Source organism: Hyperoodon ampullatus (assembly GCF_949752795.1).
Source record: "Hyperoodon ampullatus genome assembly, contig: SUPER_X_unloc_1, whole genome shotgun sequence".
Classification (NCBI taxonomy): domain Eukaryota; kingdom Metazoa; phylum Chordata; class Mammalia; order Artiodactyla; family Ziphiidae; genus Hyperoodon; species Hyperoodon ampullatus.
Genome location: NW_027641097.1, coordinates 2,371,778 through 2,392,304, shown reverse-complemented (window position 1 = coordinate 2,392,304; position 20,527 = coordinate 2,371,778).

Below are 20,527 nucleotides of genomic sequence, written 5' to 3'. Positions count from 1 at the left end.
TCACCGAATCTGACCAATCCTCTCAGTCCCATGTGTCCGGGCTTATGCCATATACAGCTGTGGTTGTAGATAGGGTCATTCCAGGTTTCATCAGAGCACCTGAAGGAATTGTAAAGAATTTCCCTGTTTTTTTGTTTTGTTTTTGAAAATCATTTTAATAGTGGGTTTGAGCTGATTCTCACTGCCATGTTTATGGCAGTCAAGACACACTTCATTCCCTTACGGAGACATATCAATACATAGGTTTTAATTCTCTTACCACTCAGATATATACCTCTCCGTGAAATATGGGGTTTTGAGTCCCTTTCACTGAGGAAAGTGTAGGTCTTTTCTTTTCCGTAGTTGGTTTTTGGAACGGTACATGTACTAATATCAAACTCTGGTTTTATGCATCACCCCACCTCTCCTTCCCCCTTAAGCAGGCACAAGAGTGTTTTCTAAATGTGAGACTCCGTTCTGTTTCCTAACTCAGTTCATGTGTAGCCATGTTTACAGGACCTTCATAAGTGATACCTTATGATAAGTTTCTTTTTCTCTGTGACTTATTGCACTTAGAATCACCGTACCTGAATCCACTCATTTTGCTGCTACTGGCCTTATAATTTTGATTTCATGACTGAGCGGTATTCCATCGTACGAAAGTAACACAATTTCTTGAACCATTTTTGTCTTTCCTAGGATATTTATGGTGTACCCACGTTGTGGTTACTGTAAGCAGTGCAGCACTAAATTTTGCGGTGGCTCTGTCTTATTGATTTTCAGTATTCCCAACATATATTCCCTAGAATGGAAGTGCCCTTGGCTCTGTTGCTCTGTTGTTTCCTTGTTTTAGGGAAAACAATGCACTCCTCCAGAGAGGCAGTTGGCAATTTACATCCTGCCCATCAGCATAATTAGGCTCCCTGTTCTCCAGGGCCTGTCTTGCCTTTCTGGCTTTTTCACATTTTGCGGATGTCCCTTTTGACACGTGGGAAGTGAAACGTCATTGTAGTTCAGATTTGCGTTGCCCGCTTGCTTGCTTGGCCAAAAGTACGTATGCGTTTTATCCATAATATATTCAGGAGAAAACACATACGCCCTTTCTGTCCAAGTGCACCATTGTCGAAGTTGTGCCCCTCTTCCTGTGCTTTAAAGGTGATTCCAATGTACCTCTTGAAATCTATTTCCTTCTATTCTGGCTCGCTTTCAATTCCACCTCATTGCCTTCCCTCAACAGATTTTTGGACGATTGTTGTCCTTTACTTCTCTGACTGTTTGTGCATTGCTGTGACCCTAAGCTCCATTTTTCAACTCGTTTTTTGTGAGCTGACCGCAAGACCAAAATTTTGGTTCAAGACCTATACTGTTTCCCGGGGGGTGGCTGAGACTTTGGTCAATTCTTCTTCCTTCCGGGAAATTAGAGTGACATGTGCCCGTCAAATGCCTAACAGCTACTCTCTCATTGGTTCTCCATCTTCCCTTTCATCCTCTGCCAAATTGGCAACCTGTGCGAACCAGGAGGTTAAAGGGGCTGTCTTTCCATGTTGGGAGATTGATAGTAAATCTGTTGGAAAGTCAAACCGGAGCACCAGGAGAGGGATTATTATTTGAGTTTTAGTAATCTTTGATATTCACAGTGTGTCCATTCTCTAGGGTTCCCGTACATGTTATAGGTGTAGTAATATTCCCTTCAACCTGCAGAGTTGGGACACTTGTTATGTGTGCCACACATTATTGCTTTAAATGGTCTGCATTTGCTCACCGAATCTGACCAATCCTCTCAGTCCCAAGTGTCCAGGCTTATGCCACATCCGGCTGTGGTTGTAGATAGGGTCATTCCAGGTTTCATCAGAACCCATGAAGGAATTGTAAAGAATTTCCCAGTTTTTTTGTTTTGTTTTTGAAATTCCTTTTTATAGTGGGTTTGAGCTGATTCTCACTGCCATGTTTATGGCAGTCAAGACACACTTAATTCCCTTATAGAGACATATCAATACATAGGTTTTAAGATTCTTACTAGTCAGATATATTCCTGTGCGAGAAATATGGGGTTTTGAGTCCATTTCATTGAGGAAAGTGTAGGTCTTGTTTATTCCGTAGTTGGTTTTTGAAACGGTACATGTACTAGTATCAAACTCTGGTTTTATGCATCACCCCACCTCTCCTTCCCCCTTAAGCCAGGAATAAGAGTTTTTTCTAAATGTGAGACTCTGTTCTCTTTCCTAACTCATTTCATGTGTAGCCATGTTTACAGGAACTTCATAAGTGATATCTTATGATAAGTTTCTTTTTCTCTGTGACTTATTTCACTTAGAATCATCGTACCTGAATCCAATCATTTTGCTGCTACTGGCCTTATAACATTGATTTCATGGCTGAGGGATATTCCATCGTAAGTAAGTAAAACAATTTCTTTAACCATTTTTTGTCTTTCCTAGGATATTTAAGGTGTACACAAGTTGAGGTTATTCTAAGCAGTGCAGCACTGAATTTTGAGGTGGGTCTGTCTTATTGATTTTCAGTATTCCCAAGCTATATTCCCTAGACTGGAAGTGCCCTTGGCTCTGTTGCTCTGTTGGTTCCTTGTTTATTGAACACAATGCACTCCTCCAGAGAGGCAGTTGGCAATTTACATCCTGCCCATCAGCATAACTAGGCTCCCTGTTCTCCCGGGCCTGCCTTGCCTTTATGGTTTTTACACATTTTGTGGATGTCCCTTTCGACCGGTGGGAAGTGATACTTCATTGTAGTACAGATTTGCATTGCCCGCTTGCCTGCTTGGCCAAAAAGGATGTATGCGTTTTCTCCTGAATATATTCTGGAGAAAACACATACGGCATTTCTGGCCAAGTGCATCTTTGTCGAAGTTGTGCCCCTCTTCCTGTGCTTTAAAGGCGATTCCAATGTACCTCTTGAAATCTATTTCCTGCTATTCTGGCTCGCTTTCAATTCCGGCTCATTGCCTTCCCACAACAGATTTTTGGACGATTGTTGTCCTTTACTTCTCTGACTGTTTGTGCATTGCTGTGACCCTAAGCTCCATTTTTCAACTCGTTTGTTGTGAGCTTACCGCAAGTCCAAAATTTTGGTTCAAGTCCTATACTGGTTGGCGGGGGGTGGCTGAGACTTTGGTCAATTCTTCTTCCTTCTGGGAAATTAGAGTGACATGTGCCCGTCCAAATGCCTAACAGCTACTCTCTCATTGGTTCTCCCTCTTCCCTTTCATCGTCTGCCAAATTGGCAACCTGTGCGAACCAGGAGGTTAAAGGGGCTGTCTTTCCATGTTGGGAGATTGATAGTAAATCTGTTGGAAAGTCAAACCGGAGCACCAGGAGTGGGATTATTATTTGAGTTTTAGTAATCTTTGATATTCACAGTGTGTCCATTCTCTAGGGTTCCCGTACATGTTATAGGTGTAGTAATATTCCCTTCAACCTGGAGAGTTGGGACCCTTGGAATGTGTGACACACATTATTGCTTTAAATGGTCTGCATTTGCTCACCGAATCTGACCAATCCTCTCATTGCCAAGTGTCCAGGTTTATGCCACATCCAGCTCTGGTTGTAGATAGGGTCATTCCAGGTTTCATCAGAACCCATGAAGGAATTGTAAAGAATTTCCCAGTTTTTTTGTTTTGTTTTTGAAATTCCTTTTTATAGTGGGTTTGAGCTGATTATCACTGCCATGTTTATGGCAGTCAAGACATACTTCATTCCCTTACAGAGACATATCAATACATAGGTTTTAAGATTCTTACTATTCAGATATATACCTCTGCGGGAAATATGGTGTTTTGAGTCCCTTGCACTGAGGAAATTGTAGGTCTTTTCTATTCCGTAGTTGGTTTTTGGAACGGTACATGTACTAATATCAAACTCTGGTTTTATGCATCACCCCACCTCTCCTTCCCCCTTAAGCAGGCATAAGAGTGTTTTCTAAATGTGAGACTCTGTTCTGTTTCCTAACTCAGTTCATTTGTAGCCATGTTTACCGGACCTTCATAAGTGATATCTTATGATAAGTTTCTTTTTCTCTGTGACTTATTTCACTTATAATCATCGTACCTGAATCCACTCATTTTGCTGCTACTGGCCTTATGACATTGATTTCATAGCTGACTGATATTCCATCATATGTAAGTAACACAATTTCTTGAAACATTTTTGTCTTTCCTGGGATATTTATGGTGTACCCAAGTTGAGGTTCTTGTAAGCAGTGCAGCCCTAAATTTTGTGGTGGCTCTCTCTTATTGATTTTCAATTTTCCCAAGGTATACTCCATAGACCGGTAGTGCCCTTGGCTCTGTAGCTCTGTTGTTTCCTTGTTTTAGGGAACACAGTGCACTCCTCCAGAGAGGCAGTTGGCAATTTACATCCTGTCCATCAGCATAACTAGACTCCCTGTTCTCCAGGGCCTATCTTGCCATTCTGGATTTTACAGATTTTGAGGATGTCCCTTTAGACCGGTGGGAAGTGATACTTCATTGTAGTGCAGATTTGCATTGCCCGCTTGCTTGCTTGGCCAAAAAGCGTGTATGCATTTTCTCCTGAATATATTCAGGAGAAAACGCATAAGCCCTTTTTGGCCAAGTGCATCATTGTCGAAGTTGTGCCCCTATTCCTGTGCTTTAAAGGCGATTCCAATGTACCTCTTGAAATCTGTTTCCTGCTATTCTGGTTCGTTTTCAAGTCGGCCTCTTTGTCTTCCCCCAGCAGATTTTCGGACGATTGTTGTCCTTTACTACTCTGCCAGTTTGTGCATTGCTGTGCCCCTGAGCTCCATTTTTCAACTCATTTTTTGTGAGCTGACCGCAAGTCCAAAATTTTGGTTCAGGACCTATACTGGTTCCAGGCGGGTGTCTGAGACTTTGGTTAATTCTTCTTCCTGCCGGGAAATTAGAATGACATGTGTCCGTCCAAATGCCTAAAAGCTACTCTCTCATTGGTTCTCCCTCTTCCCTTTCATCCTCTACAAAATTGGCGACTTGTGAGAACCAGGAGGTTAAAGGGGCTGTCTGTTCAATTTGGGAGCTTGATAGTAAAGCAGTTGGAAAGTCAAACCGGAGCACCAGGAGAGGGATTATTAGTTGTGTTTTAGAAACCTTTTGTATTCACAGTGTGTCCATTCTCTGGGTTTCCCGTACATGTTATAGCTGTAGTAATAATCCCTTCAACCTGGAGAGTTGGAAATCTTGGAATGTGTGCCACGCGATATTTCTTTAAAGGGTCTGCATTTGCTCACCGAATCTCACCAATCCTCTCATTCCCAAGTGTCCATCCTTATGCCACATCCAGCTGTCATTGTAGATAGGGTCATTCCAGGTTTCATCAGAGCCCCTGAAGGAATTGTAAAGAATTTCCCTGTTTTTTTGTTTTATTTTTGAAATTCCTTTTTATAGTGGGTTTGAACTGATTCTCACTCACATGTTTATGCCAGTCTAGACAAACTTGATTCCCTTACGGAGACATATCAATACATAGGGTTTAAGATTCTTATCAGTCAGATATATACCTCTGCGGGAAATATGGTGTTTTGAGTCCCTTTCACTGAGGAAAGTGTAGGTCTTGTGTATTCCGTATTTGGTTTTTGGAACCGTACCTGTACTAATATCAAACTCTGGTTTTATGCATCACTCCACCGCTCCTTCTCCCTTAAGCAGGCATAAGAGTGTTTTCTCAATGTTATAATCTGTTCTCTTTCCTAACTCAGTTCATGTGTAGCTATGTTTACAGGAACTTCATAAGTGATATCTCATGATAAGTTTCTTTTTCTCTGTGACTTATTTCACTTAGAATCATCGTACCTGAATACACTCATTTTGAAGCTACTGGCCTTATGACATTTATTTCATGGCTGACTGATATTCCATCGTACGTAAGTAACACAGTTTCTTCAACCATTTTTGTCTTTCCTGGGATATTTAAGGTGTACCCAAGTTGAGGTTCTTGTAAGCAGTGCAGCCTAAATATTGTGGTGGCCCTGTCTTATTGATTTTCAGTTTTCCCAAGGTATATTCCCTAGACTGGAAGTGCCCTTGGCTCTGTTGCTCTGTTGTTTCCTTCTATTAGGGAACACAATGCACTCCTCCAGAGAGGCAGTTGGCAATTTACATCCTGCCCATCATCATAACTAGGCTCCCTGTTCTCCAGGGCCTGTCTTGCCTTTCTGGGTCTTACACATTTTGTGGATGTCCCTTTTGACCGCTGGGAAATGATACTTCATTGTAGTGTAGATTTGCATTGCCCGCATGCTTGCTTGGCCAAAAAGGGCGTATGCGTTATTTCCTGAATATATTCAGGAAAAACACATACGCCATTTCTGGCCAAGTACATCATTGTCAAAGTTGTGCCCCTATTCCTGTGCTTTAAAGGTGATTCCAATGTACCTCTTTAAATCTGTTTCCTGCTATTCTGGCTCGCTTTGAAGTCTCCCTCATTGCGTTCCCTCAACAGATTTTTGGATGATTTTTGTCCTTTATTACTCTGACAGTTTGTGCTTTGCTGTGCCCCTAACCTCCATTTTTCAACTCGTTTTTTGTGAGCTGACTGCAAGTCCAAAATTTTGGTTCAGGACCTATAGTGGTTCCCGGCGGGTGGCTGAGTCTTTGGTTTATTCTTCTTCCTGCCGGGAAATTAGAGTGACATGTGCCCGTCCAAATGCCTAACAGCTACTCTCTCATTGGTTCTCCCTCTTCCCTTTCATCCTCTGCCAAATTGGCAACCTGTGCGAACCATGAGGTTAAAGGGGCTATCTTTCCAAGTTGGGAGATTGATAGTAAAGCAGTTGGAAAGTCAAACCGGAGCACCAGGAGAAGGACTATTAGTTGAGTTTTTGAAATCTTTCATATTCACAGTGTGTCCATTCTCTAGGTTTCCCGTACATGTTATAGCTGTAGTAATATTCCCTTCAACCTGGAGAGTTGGGACCCTTGGAATGTGTGCCACACGTTTTTGCTTTAAATGGTATGCATTTGCTCACTGAATCTCACCAATCCCCTCAGTCCCAAGTGTCCAGCCTTATACCACATGCAGCTGTCATTGTAGATAGGGTCATTCCAGGTTTCATCAGAGCCCTTGAAGGAATTGTAAAGAATTTCCCAGTTTTTTCGTTTTGTATTTGAAATTCGTTTTTATAGTGGGTTTGAGCTGATTCTCACTGCCATGTTTATGTCACTCAAGACACACTTCATTCCCTTACGGAGACATATCACTACATATGTTTTAAGTTTCTTACTACTCAGATATATACCTCTGCGGGAAATATGGGGTTTTGAGTCCCTTTCACTGAGGAAAGTGTAGGTCTTTTCTATTCCATAGTTGGTTTTTGGAATGGTACATGTACTAATATCAAACTCTGGTTTTATGCATCACCCCACCTCTCCTTCCCCGTTAAGGAAGCATAAGAGTGTTTTCTAAATGTGAGACTGTTCTCTTTCCTAGCTCAGTTCATGTGTAGCAATGTTTACAGTACCTTCATAAGTGATATCTTATGATAAGTTTCTTTTTCTCTGTGACTTATTTCACTTAGAATCATCGTACCTGAATCCAATCATTTTGCTGCTACTGGCCTTATGATATTGATTTCATGGCTGACTGATAATCCATCGTACGTAAGTAACACAATTCCTTGAAACATTTTTGTCTTTCCTGGGATATTTAAGGTGTACCCAAGTTGAGGTTCTTGTAAGCAGTGCAGCACTAAATTTTCGGTGGCTCTGTCTTATTTATTTTTAGTTTTCCCAAGGTATATTCCCTAGACTGGAAGTGTGCTTGGCTCTGTAGCTCTGTTGTTTCCTTGTTTTAGGGAACACAATGCACTCCTCCAGAGAGCCAGTTGGCAATTTACATCCTGCCCACCAGCATAACTAGGCTCCCTGTTCTCAAGGGCCTGTCGTGCCTTTCTAGTTTTTACACATTTTGCGGATATACCTTTTGACCTGTGGGAAGTGATACTTCATTGTAGTGTAGATTTGCATTGCCCACTTACTTGCTTGGCCAAAAAGGGCGTATGCGTTTTCTCTTGAATATATTCAGGAGAAAACTCATACGCCCTTTCTGGCTAAGTGTATCATTGTCGAAGTTGTGCCCCTCTTTCTGTGATTTAAAGTTGATTCCAGTGTACCTCTTGAAATCTGTTTCCTCCTATTCTGGCTCGCTTTCAATTCCGCCTCGTTGCCTTCCCTCAACAGATTTTTGGACGATTTTTGTCCTTTATTACTCTGCCCGTTTGTGAATTGCTGTGCCCCTGAGCTCCGTTTTTCAACTCGTTTTTTGTGAGCTGACCGCAAGTCCAAAATTTTGGTTCAGGACCTATACTGGTTCCCGGCGAGTGGCTGAGTCTTTGGTTAATTCTTCTTCCTGCGGGAAATTAGAGTGACATATGCCAGTCCAAATGCCTAACAGCTACTCTCTCATTGGTTCTCCCTCTTCCCTTTCATCCTCTGCCAAATTGGCAAGCTGTGTGAACCAGGAGGTTAAAGGGGCTGTCTTTCCAAGTTGGGAGATTGATAGTAAATCAGTTGGAAAGTCAAACCGGAGCACCAGGTGAGTGAATATTAGTTGAGTTTTAGAAAAATTTCGTATTCAAGTGTGTCCATTCTCTAGGTTCCCCGTACATGTTATAGCTGTAGTAATATTCCCTTCAACCTGGATAGTTGGGAGCCTTGGAATGTGTGCCACGCGTTATTGCTTTAAAGGGTCTGCATTTGCTCACCGAATCTCACCAATACTCTCAGTCCCAAGTGTCCAGGCTTATGCCACATCCAGCTGTCGTTGTAGATAGGGTCATTCCATGTTTCATCAGAGCCCCTGAAGGAATTGTAAAGAATTTCTATGTTTTTTTTGTTTTGTTTTTGAAATTCCCTTTTATAGTGGTTTTGAGCTTATTCTCACTGCCATGTTTATGCCAGTCTAGACTCACTTGATTCCCTTACAGAGACATATCGATACACAGGTTTTAAGATTTTTACTACTCTGATATATTCCTCTGCGGGGAATATGGGTGTTCAGTCCCTTTCACTGAGGAAGGAGTAGGTCTTGTCTATTCTGTATTTGAATTATAGAACGGTACCTGTGCTAATATCAAACTCTGGTTTTGTACATCTCCCCACCTCTCTTTCCCCTTAAGCAGGCGTAAGTATGTATTCTAAATGTGAGACACTGTTCTCTTTCCTAATTCAGTTCATATGTAGCCATAGTTACATTTCCTTCATAAGTGATATCTTATGTCAGAATTCTCCAAGGTTCTTGTCATCATAATGCTCTATGATGCTCTTCATCACAATTATCCAGGGTTTTCTCATCACAGTGCTCCACAGTCTTGCCATCACATTTCTGCATTCCCTGATCATCACAATGCGCCTTTACTTTTGTCATCACAATCGTCCTTGACACGTGTCATCACAATGCTCCCTGACACCTGTCTTCACTATAATCCATGACGTTGTCATCACAATGTTCCATGCTCTTTTCATCACAATGCACCATGCACACTGTCATCACAATAATCCATGAAATTTGTGAGACCAATGCTCCATGCCCCTGTCATCAAAATGCTCCATGCCCTTGACATCCCAATGCTCCATGACCCTTGTCATCACAATGCTCCGTGGCTCCATTCATCACAATGCTTCATGATATTTGTCATCACAATGGTCAATGCCCTCGTCATCACAAGGCTCTGTGACCTGTGTCACCACAATGCACCATGAACTTTTCATCACAATGCTCCATGCCTTTCTCAGCACAACACTCAATGACAATTGTCATCACAATGCTCCATGCGCTTGTCAGCAAAATGGTCCTCCAGCTTGTCATCACAATGCTCCATGCACTTCTCATCAAAATGCTCTGTCACCACTGATATCACAATGTTCCATTACTAGTCATCACAATACGCCCTCATCTTTGTCATCACAATGTTCCATGACTGCTGTCATCACAATACTACATGCCCTTATCATCACAGTGCTCCATGACCACTGACATCACAATTTTCCATAACCCATGTCATCAAAATGCTCCATGACCTTTTTCGTCACAATGCTCCATGACCCCTTACCTCACCATGCTCCATAACCCATGTCATCAAAATTCTCCAAGACCTTTGTCATCACAAATCTCCATGAGGATTGTCATCACAAAGCTCGATGCCCTTCTCATAACAATGCTCCATGCCCTTGTCATTACAGTCCTCCATGAACCCTGTACCACAGTGTTCTGTGCCCTTGTCATCACAATGTGCCAGGCCCAATCTCATCACAATAATCCATGAAACATTTCAGACCAATGCCCCATTGCCTTTTCATCACAATGCTCCATTACCCCTGTCATAACAATGCTCCATGACCCCTGTCATCACAATGCACTGTGCCCATCACCATAATATTTCATGCTATTGTCATCACAATGAAAGCAAAATGCTCAATGACCTCTGTCATCAAAATGCTCCAAACCCTTCTGATCACAGTGTTCCATAACACTTGTCATCACAATGCTCCATGAGGCTGGTCATCACAATGATCCATGGTCTTCTCATCACAATGCTCCATGACGTTTGTCACCACAATGCTCAATACACATTGCATCACAATGCTCGCTGACACTTGTCGTCAGTATGCTCCTTGAACCCTGTCATGACAAGGCTCCATGCCTTTTTCATCACAATGATCCATGCCCTTTTCATCACAGTGCTCCAAGACCCATGTAATCACAATGCTCCATAACCCATGTCATCACAATGCACCATGCACTTGTCATCACAATGCTCCACATCCTTGTCATCAAAATGCTCCATAAACCTTGTCAACACAATGCTCCATGCTCTTCACCTCAAAATGCCTTCTCACCACTGATATCACAATGTTCCATCACTAGTCATCACAATACTCGCTCACCCCTGTCATCACAATATTCCATGACCCTTGTAATCACAATTCTCCATGCCCTTGTCATCACAAAGCTCCATGACGCATGTCACCAGAATGCTCCATGGCCTTCTCATCACAATGCTCCATGCCCTTGTCATCACAATGCTCCAACAAGCCTGTAATCACAATGCTCCATGCCCCTTTTCATCTCAATGCTCCATGAACACTGTCATCACAATTCACTGTGCCCATCACCATAATATTTCATGCTATTGTCATCACAATGAAATCAAAATGCTCAATCACCTCTGTCATCACAATGCACCAAACCCTTCTGATCACAATGTTCCATAACACTTGTCATCACAATGCCCCATGACGCTGGTCATCACAATTATCCATGGTCTTCTCATCACAATGCTCCATGATCTTTGTCATCACAATGCTCAATACACTTATCATCACAATGCTCCCTGACAGTTGTCATCAGTATGCTCCTTGAACCCTGGCATGACAAGGCTCCATACATTTTTCATCACAATGATCCATTCCCTTTTCATCACAATGCTCCAAGACCCCTGTAATCACAATGCTCCATGTCCTTGTCATCACAAAGCTCCATGACACATGTCATCAGAATGCTCCATTGCCTTCTCATCACAATGCTCCATGCCCTTGTAATCACATTGCCTCAAAACCCCTGTAATCTCAATGCTCCATGCACCTTTTCATCAGAATGCTCCATGACCCTTTTCATCAAAATGCTCCATTAACCCTGACATCACACTGTTCCATAACCCCTTTCATCAAATTGTTCCATGACAATTTTCATCAATTTGCTCCATCAACCTGTCATCACAATGCTCCCTGCCCTTCTCATCACAATGCACCATGACCTTGTCATCAAAATGCTCCATGACTTTTGTCATCACAAAGCTCCATGACCCTTGGCACCACAATGCTCCATGCAATTTCATCACAATGCTCCATGAAACGTCCCATCACATTGCTCCATGCCCTTGTCACCACAATGATCCATGATGCTTGTCATCACAATGCTCGATACTCTTCTCATCACAATGCTCCATGACCTTGTCATTACAATCCTCTATGACAAATGTATCACAGTGTTCCGTGCCCTAGTCATCACAATGCTCCATTACCCCTTTCATAATAATGCTCCATGACCCCTTCATCACAATGTTCCACGGCCTTGTCATCCAAGTCTCCATGACCCCTGTCATCAAAATACTCCATGAACATTTTCAGCCTAATGCTCCATGACCTTCTCATCACAATGCTCATAGACCCTTGCCATCACAATTCTCCATGCCCTGTTCATCACAATGCTCCATGTCCCATGTCATTACAATTCTCCAAATTCTTGTCATCACACTGCACCATGACACTTCTCATCACAATGTTATATGATCTTTTCATCACAATTCTCCAAGCATTTGTCATCGCAATGCTCTATGACCCCTGTCATAGCAAGCTCCATGTGCTTTTCCTCAGAATGCTTCACGAACTTGTCATCAAAATTCTCAATGGCCCTTTTCACCACAATGCTCCATGCCCTTGTCATCACAATGCCCCTTGACCCTTGACATCACAATGTTCCAAGTACTTGTCATCAAAATGATCCATTACATTTGTCATCAAAATCCTCCATGACACTTGGTATCACAATGCTCCATGCCCTTGTCATCACAATGCCCCTTGACCCTTGACATCACAATGTTGCAAGCCCTTGTCATCAAAATGATCCATTACATTTGTCATCACAATGCTCCATGACACTTGGTATCACAATGCTCCATGCCATTGTCATCAAAATGGACAATGACATATGTCATCACAATGCTCCCTGACACCTGTCTTCACAATACTCCATGAGCTTGTTATCACAATGTTCCATGCACTTTTCATCACAATGCGCCATGCCCACTGTCATCACAATAATCCATGAAACTTGTCAGCCCAATGTTCCATGACCCTGTCATCACAAAGTTCCCTGCCCTTGTCATCACAATGCTCCATGACCCCTGTCATCACAATGCTCCGTGACTCCAGTCATCACAATGCTTCATGACCCTTGTCATCACAGTGGTCCATGCCCTTGTCACATAAGGCTCTGTTACATTTGTCACCAGATTGTTCCATGCCCTTGTCATCTCAATGCTCCATGCCCACTGTCATCACAATAATCCATGAAACTTTTCAGCCCAGTGTTCCATGCCCCTGTCATCACATTCCTCCATGCCCCTGTCATCACAATGCTCCCCAACCTTGTTATCACAGTGCCCTGTGACTCCAGTCATCACAATGCTTCATGACCTTTGTCATCACAATGGTCCATGCCCTCATCATCACAAGGCTCTGTGAACTTTTTCACCACTATGCTCCATGAACTTTTGATCCCAATGCTCTGTGAGCCATGTCATCACAATTCTCCATGCCTTTGTCAGAACAATGCTCCATGACATTTGTCATCACAATGCTACATGCCCTTGTCAGCACAATGCTCCATGACCCATGTCATCACAGTGTGCCATGCGCTTGTCATTACAGTGCTCCCCAACCTTGTCATCACAATGCTCCGTAAAACTTGTCACCACAGAGCTACATGCACTTCACATCAAAATGCTGTCTCACCACTAATATCATAATTTTCCAACACTGGGCATCACAATATTGCCTCTCTCCTGTCATCACAATGTTTCACGGCATTGTCATCACAAGGCTCCATGACCCAAGTAATCACAATTCTCCATGCCAATTTTCATCTCAATGCTCCATGAAGCTTGTCATCACAACGAACCATGCCCATCGACATAATGCTTCATGCTATTGTCATCACAATGAAATCAAAATGCTACATTACCTCTCTCATCACAATGCTCCAAACCCTTGAGATCACAATGCTCCATAACACTTGTCATCACAACGCCCAATGACGCTCGTCATCACAATTATCCATGCACTTCTCATCACAATGTTCCATGACCATTGTCATCACAATGTTCAATACACTTGTCATCACAATGCTCCCTGACACTTGTCGTCCGTATGCTCCTTGAACCCTCTCATGACAAGGCTCCATGCCTTTTTCATCACAATGATCCATGTCCTTTTCTTCACAATGCTCTAAGACCCCTGTGATCACAATGCTGCATGCACCTATTCATCAGAATGCTCCATGAGACTTCTCATCACAAGGCTCAGTGGGTTTCTCATCACAATGCTCCAGGACCTTGTCATCACAATGTTCCATTCCCTTGTCAACACAATGCTCCATGACCCCTGCCATCACAAAACTCCATGAACATTTTCAGCCCAATGATCTATGACCTTCTCATCACAATGTTCCATGACCACTGTCATCACAACACTCCATGGCCACTGACAACACAATGATCCTGGACTCTTTTCATCAAACTGCTCCATGACCCTTGTCATCACAATGATCCATTCCCTTGCCATCCCAATTCTCCATGACACCTGTAATCACAATGCTCCGTGACGCTTGTCATCACAGTGCTCTATTACCCTTGTCATCAAAATGCTCCATGCATTTGTCAGCAAAATGCTATATGATCTTGTCATCACAATGCTCCATGCGCTTGTCATCAAAATACTCTATTCCCATTGTCATCAAAATCCTCCATGAACCTTGGGTTCACATTGCTTCATGCCATGTCATGACAATGCTCCATGCTACTTGAAATGAAAATGATCCATGACCTCTGTCATCACAATGCTCCAAACCCTTGTGATCACAATGTTAAATAACACTTGTCATCACAACGCTCCATGATGCCTGTCATCACAATGCTCCATGACCATTGTAATCACAATGCTCAATACACTTGTCATGACAATGCTCCCTGACACTTGACATCAGAATGCTCCTTGAAACCTGTCATGAAAAGGTTCCATACCTTTTTCATCACAATGCACCATGCCTTTTTCATCACAATGCTCCATGCTATTGTCATCACAATACTCCAGAAACTTGTCATCAGAATGCTCCATGACCCTTGTTATCACAATGATACATGACACTTGTCATCACTATTCTCCATGCCCCGTGTCATTACAGTGCTCGATGACACTCGTCATCAAAATGCTCCATGGTCTTGCCATCACAATGCTCCACGGACTTGCCATCACAATGCTCCATGCCCTGGACATCACAATGCTCCATGTCCCTTGTCATCACAATGTTCCATCACACTTCTGATCACCATGATACATGCTCTTGTCATCACAATCATCCATGACACTTGGCATCACAATGCTCAATGCCATTGTCATCACAATGGACCATGACATATGCCATCACAATGCTCCCTGGCACCTGTCTTCACAATAAGCCATGAACATGTCATAACAATGCTCCATGCCATTGTCATCACAATGCTCCATGCCGTTGTCGTCACAATGCACCATGAACTCTGTCATCACAATGCTCCATGAACTTTTCATCACAATGCTCCGTGACCCTTGTCATCACAATGCTCCATGCCTTTGTCAGAACAGTGCTCCATGACCCTTGTCTTCACAATGCTCCATGCGCTTCTCAGCACAATGCTCCATGACCCATGTCATCATAATGTGCCATGTGCATGTCATCACAATGCTCCACAACTTTGTCATCACAATGCTCCATAAACCTTGTCATCACAATGCTCCATGCACTTCTCATCAAAATGCTCTCTCACCACTAATATCACAATGTTCCATCCCTAGTCATCACAATACTCCATCACCACTGTCATCACAATGTTCCATGACCCCAGTAATCACAATGCTCCATGCCCTTGCCATCACAAAGCTCCATGATGCATGTCATCAGAATGCTCCATGGCCTTCTCATCACAATGCTCCATGACCTTGCCATTACAATGCTCCATTACCACTGTCATCACAATGCTCCATGACCACTGACGTCACAGTGCTCCATGACCCCTGACAACACAATGATCCGGGTCTCTTGTCATCAAAATGCTCCATGACACTTGAAATCACAGTGATCCATGTGTTTGTCATCCCAATGCTCCATGACCCCTGTAATCAGAATGCTCCGTGACGATTGTCATCACAGTGCTCCATGACCCTTGGCAACACAATGCTCCATGCCATTGTCATCACAATACTCCATCAAACCTATCATCACATTGCTCCATGCCCTTGTCATCACAAAGCTCCATAACACTTGTCATCACAATGCTCGATGCCCTTCTCATCACAATGCTCCATTACCATTGTCATCACAATGCTCAATACACTTGTGATCACAATGCTCCCTGACACTTGTCGTCAGAATGCTCCTTGAACACTGTCATGAAAAGGCTCCATGCCTTTTTCATCACAATGCTCCATGCCCATTTCATCACAATGCTCCATGGCATTGTCATCACATTACTCCACAAGCTTGTCATCAGAATGGTCCATGACCCTTGTCATCACAATGATCCATGACACCTGTCATCACAATGCTCCATGCCCCTTGTCATTACAGTGCTCCATGACACTCATCATCACAATTATCCATGGTCTTCTCATCACAATGCTCCACGGTCTTGCCATCACAATGCTCCATGCCCTGGTCATCACAATTCTACATGTCCTTGTCATCACAGTGCTCCATGACAATTCTCATCAAAATGTTACATGCACTTGTCAATACAATTCTCCATGCACTTGTCATCGCAATGCTCCATGACCCTTGTCATAACAATGCTCCATTACCCCTGCCATCACAATGTTCCCCGGCCTTTTCATCCAAGGATCCATGACCATTGTCATCACAATGCTCCAAGACCCCTGTAATCACAATGTTCCATGCCTTTGTCATCACAAAGATCCATGACGCATGTCATCAAAATACTCCATGGCCTTCTCATCACAATGCTCCATGCCCTTGTCATCACAATTGTCCAAGACCCCTGTAATCACAATGCTCCATGCCCCTTTTCATCTCAATGCTCCATGACCCCTGTCATCACAATGCTCTGTGACTCCAGTCATCAAAATGATTCATGACTTTTCTCATCACAATGGTCCATGCCCTTGTCACACAAGGCTCTGTGACCTTTGTCACCACAATGCTCCATGAACTTTTCATCACAGTGCTCTGTGACCCTTTTCATCACAATGCACCGTGCCTTTGTCAGCACAATGATCCATGACACATGTCATCACAATGCTCCATGAGCTTTTCAGCACAATGCTCCTTGACCCATGTCATCACAATGCGCCATGCACTTGTCATCACAATTCTCCACATCATAGTCATCACAATTCTCCATAAAACTTGTAATCACAATGCTCAATGCACTTGTCATCAAAATGCTCTCTCACCATTGATTTCACAATGTTCCATCACTATTCATCACAATACTCCCTCAACCCTGTCATCACAATGTTCCATAACCCCAGTCATCACAATGCTAAATGCCCTTATCGTCACAATGTACCAATCCCTTGTCATCAAAATGCTCTATGACCACTGTCATCACAATGCTCCATGACCCTTGACAACACAATGATCCGGGACACTTGTCATCTGAATGCTCCATTACCCTTGTCATCAATATGATCCATGCCCTTGCCATCCCAATGCTCCATGACCCCTGTAATAACCGTGCTCCGTGACGCTTGTCATCACAGTGCTCCATGACCCTTGTCATCAAAATGTTCCGTACGTTTGTCAGCAAAATGCTACATGACCTTGTCATCACAATGCTCCATGTGCTTGTCATCACAGTACTCCATTACGATTGTCATCAAAATCCTCGATGAAACTTGCGTTCACATTGCTTCATGCCCTTGTCATCACAATGCTCCATGGTCGTTGAAATGAAAATGTTCCATGCCGTCTTTCATCACAATGCTCCAAACCCTTGTGATCACAATGTTCCATAACCCTTGTCATCACAACGCTCCATGATGCCTGTCATCACAATGCTGCATGAACATTGTCATCACAATGTTCAATACACTTGTCATCACAATGCTCCCTGACACTTGTCGTCAGAATGCTCCTTGAAACCTGTCATGAAAAGACTCCATGCCTTTTTCATCACAATGCTCCATGCCCTTTTCATCACAATGCTCCATTCCAGTGTCATCACAATACTCCACAAGCTGGTCATAAGAAGGCTCCATGACCCCTCTCATCAAAATGATCCATGGCACCTGTCATCACAATGCTCCATTCCCCTTGTCATTACAGTGCTCCATGACGCTCGTCATCACAATTACCCATGATCTTCTCATGACAATGTTCCACAGTCTTGCCATTACAACGCTGAATGCCCTGGTCATCACAATGCTCCATGTCCCTTGTCATCACAATTCTCCACGTACCTCTCATCACAATGTGCCATGACACTTCTCATCACAATGTTACATGCTCTTGTCATCACAATTATCCATGCACTTGTCATCGCAATGCTCCATGACCCCTGTCATAGCAATCTCCATGTGCTTGTCATCGCAATGCTTCACGACGTTTTCATCAAAATTCTCAATGGCCGTTGTCATCACAATGCTCCATGCCCTTGTCATCACAATGCTCCATGACACTTCTCATCACAATGCTCCAAGCCCATGTCATCACAATGCTCCATTACATTTGTCATCACAATCCTCCATGACACTTGGCATCACAATGCTCCATGCCATTGTCATCACAATGCACCATGATACATGTCATCACAATGCTCCCTGACACCTGTCTTCACAATAATCCATGACCTTGTCATCACAAAGCTCCATTCCCTTGTCATCACAAGGCACAATGCCCACTGTCATCACAATAATCCATGAAACTTTTCAGACCAATGTTCCATGCCCCTGTCATCACAATGCTCCATGACCCTTGACAACACAATGATCCGGGACTCTTGTCATGAAAATGTTCCATGACCATTGCCATCAAAATACTCCATGCCCTTGCCATCCCAATGCTACAAGACACCTGTAATCACAATGCTCCATGCCTCTTTTCATCTCAATGATCCTTGAACCCTCTCATCACAATGCACCATGCCCATTATCATAATGCTTCATGCTATTGTCATCACAATGAAATCAAAATGCTACATGACCTCTGTCATCACAATGCTCCAAACCCTTCTGATCACAGTGTTCCATAACACTTGTCATCACAATGCCCCATAACGCTCGTCATCACAATTATCCATGGTCTTCTCATCACAATGCTCCATAACCTTTGTCATCACAATGCTCAATACACTTGTTATCACAATGCACCCTGACTCTTGCCATCAGTATGCTCCTTGAACCCTGTCTTGACAAGGCTGCATGCCTTTTTCATCACAATGATCCAGAGCCTTTTCATCATAATGCTCCAAGACCCCTGTAATCACAATGCTCTTTGCCCTGGTCATCACAAAGCTCCATGACGCATGCCATCAGAATGCTCCTTGGCCTTCTCTCACAATTCTCCATGCCCTTGTAATCACAATGTTCCAAGACCCATGTAATCACAATGTTCCATGCCCCTTTTCATCAGAATGCTCCATGAGACTTGTCATCACAAGGCTCCATGGTCTTCTCATCACAATGCTCCATGAAGCCTCTCATCACATTGCTCCATGCCCTTGTCATAACAAAGGTCCATGATGCTTGTTACAATGCTCGATGCCCTTCTCATCACAATGCTCCATGCCCTTGTCATTACAATCCTCAACGACCCATGTATCACAGTGTTCCGTGCCCTTGTCATCACAATGTTCCAGGCCCTCTCTCATCACAATGCTCCATGACACTTCTCATCAAAATGTTACATGCTCTTGTCATCACAATTCTCCATAAATCTGTCATCGTAATGCCCCATGACACCTGTCATAGCAAGCTCCATGCCTTTGTCATCAAAATTCCCAATGTCCGTTGTCATCACAATGCTCCATGCCCCTGTCATCACAATGCTCCATGACACTTCTCATCACAATGCTCCAAGCCCTTGTCATCACAATGCTCCATTACCTTTGACATCACAATGCTCCATGCCATTGTCATCTCAATGGACCGTGACATATGTCATCACAACGCTCCCTGTCACCTGTCTTCACAATAATCCATGACCTTGTAATCACAATGCTCCATGCCCTTGTCATCACAATGTGCCATGCCCACTGTTATCACAATAATCCATGAAACTTGTTAGACCAATTTTCCATGCCACTGTCATCACAATGCTCCATGTCCTTGTCATCACAAAGCTCCATGATGCATGTCATCAGAATGCTCATTGCCTTCTCATCACAATGCTCCATGCCCTTGTCATCACAATGCTCCAAGACCACTTTAATCACAATGCTCCACGACCCTTTTCATCTCAATGCTCCATGAACCCTGTCATCACAATGCACCATGCACATCATCATAATGCTTCTTGCTATTGTCATCACAATAAAATCAAAATGCTCCATGACCTCTGTCATCACAATACTCCAAACCGTTGTTATCACAAAGTTCCCTAACACTTGTCATCACAACGCCCCATGACGCTCGTCATCACAATTTTAGAGGGGTTTCTCATCACAATGCTCCATGATCTTTGTCATCACAATGCTCAATACACTTGTCATCACAATGCTCCCTGACACTTGTCGTCAGTATGCTCCTTGAAACCTGTCATGACAAGGC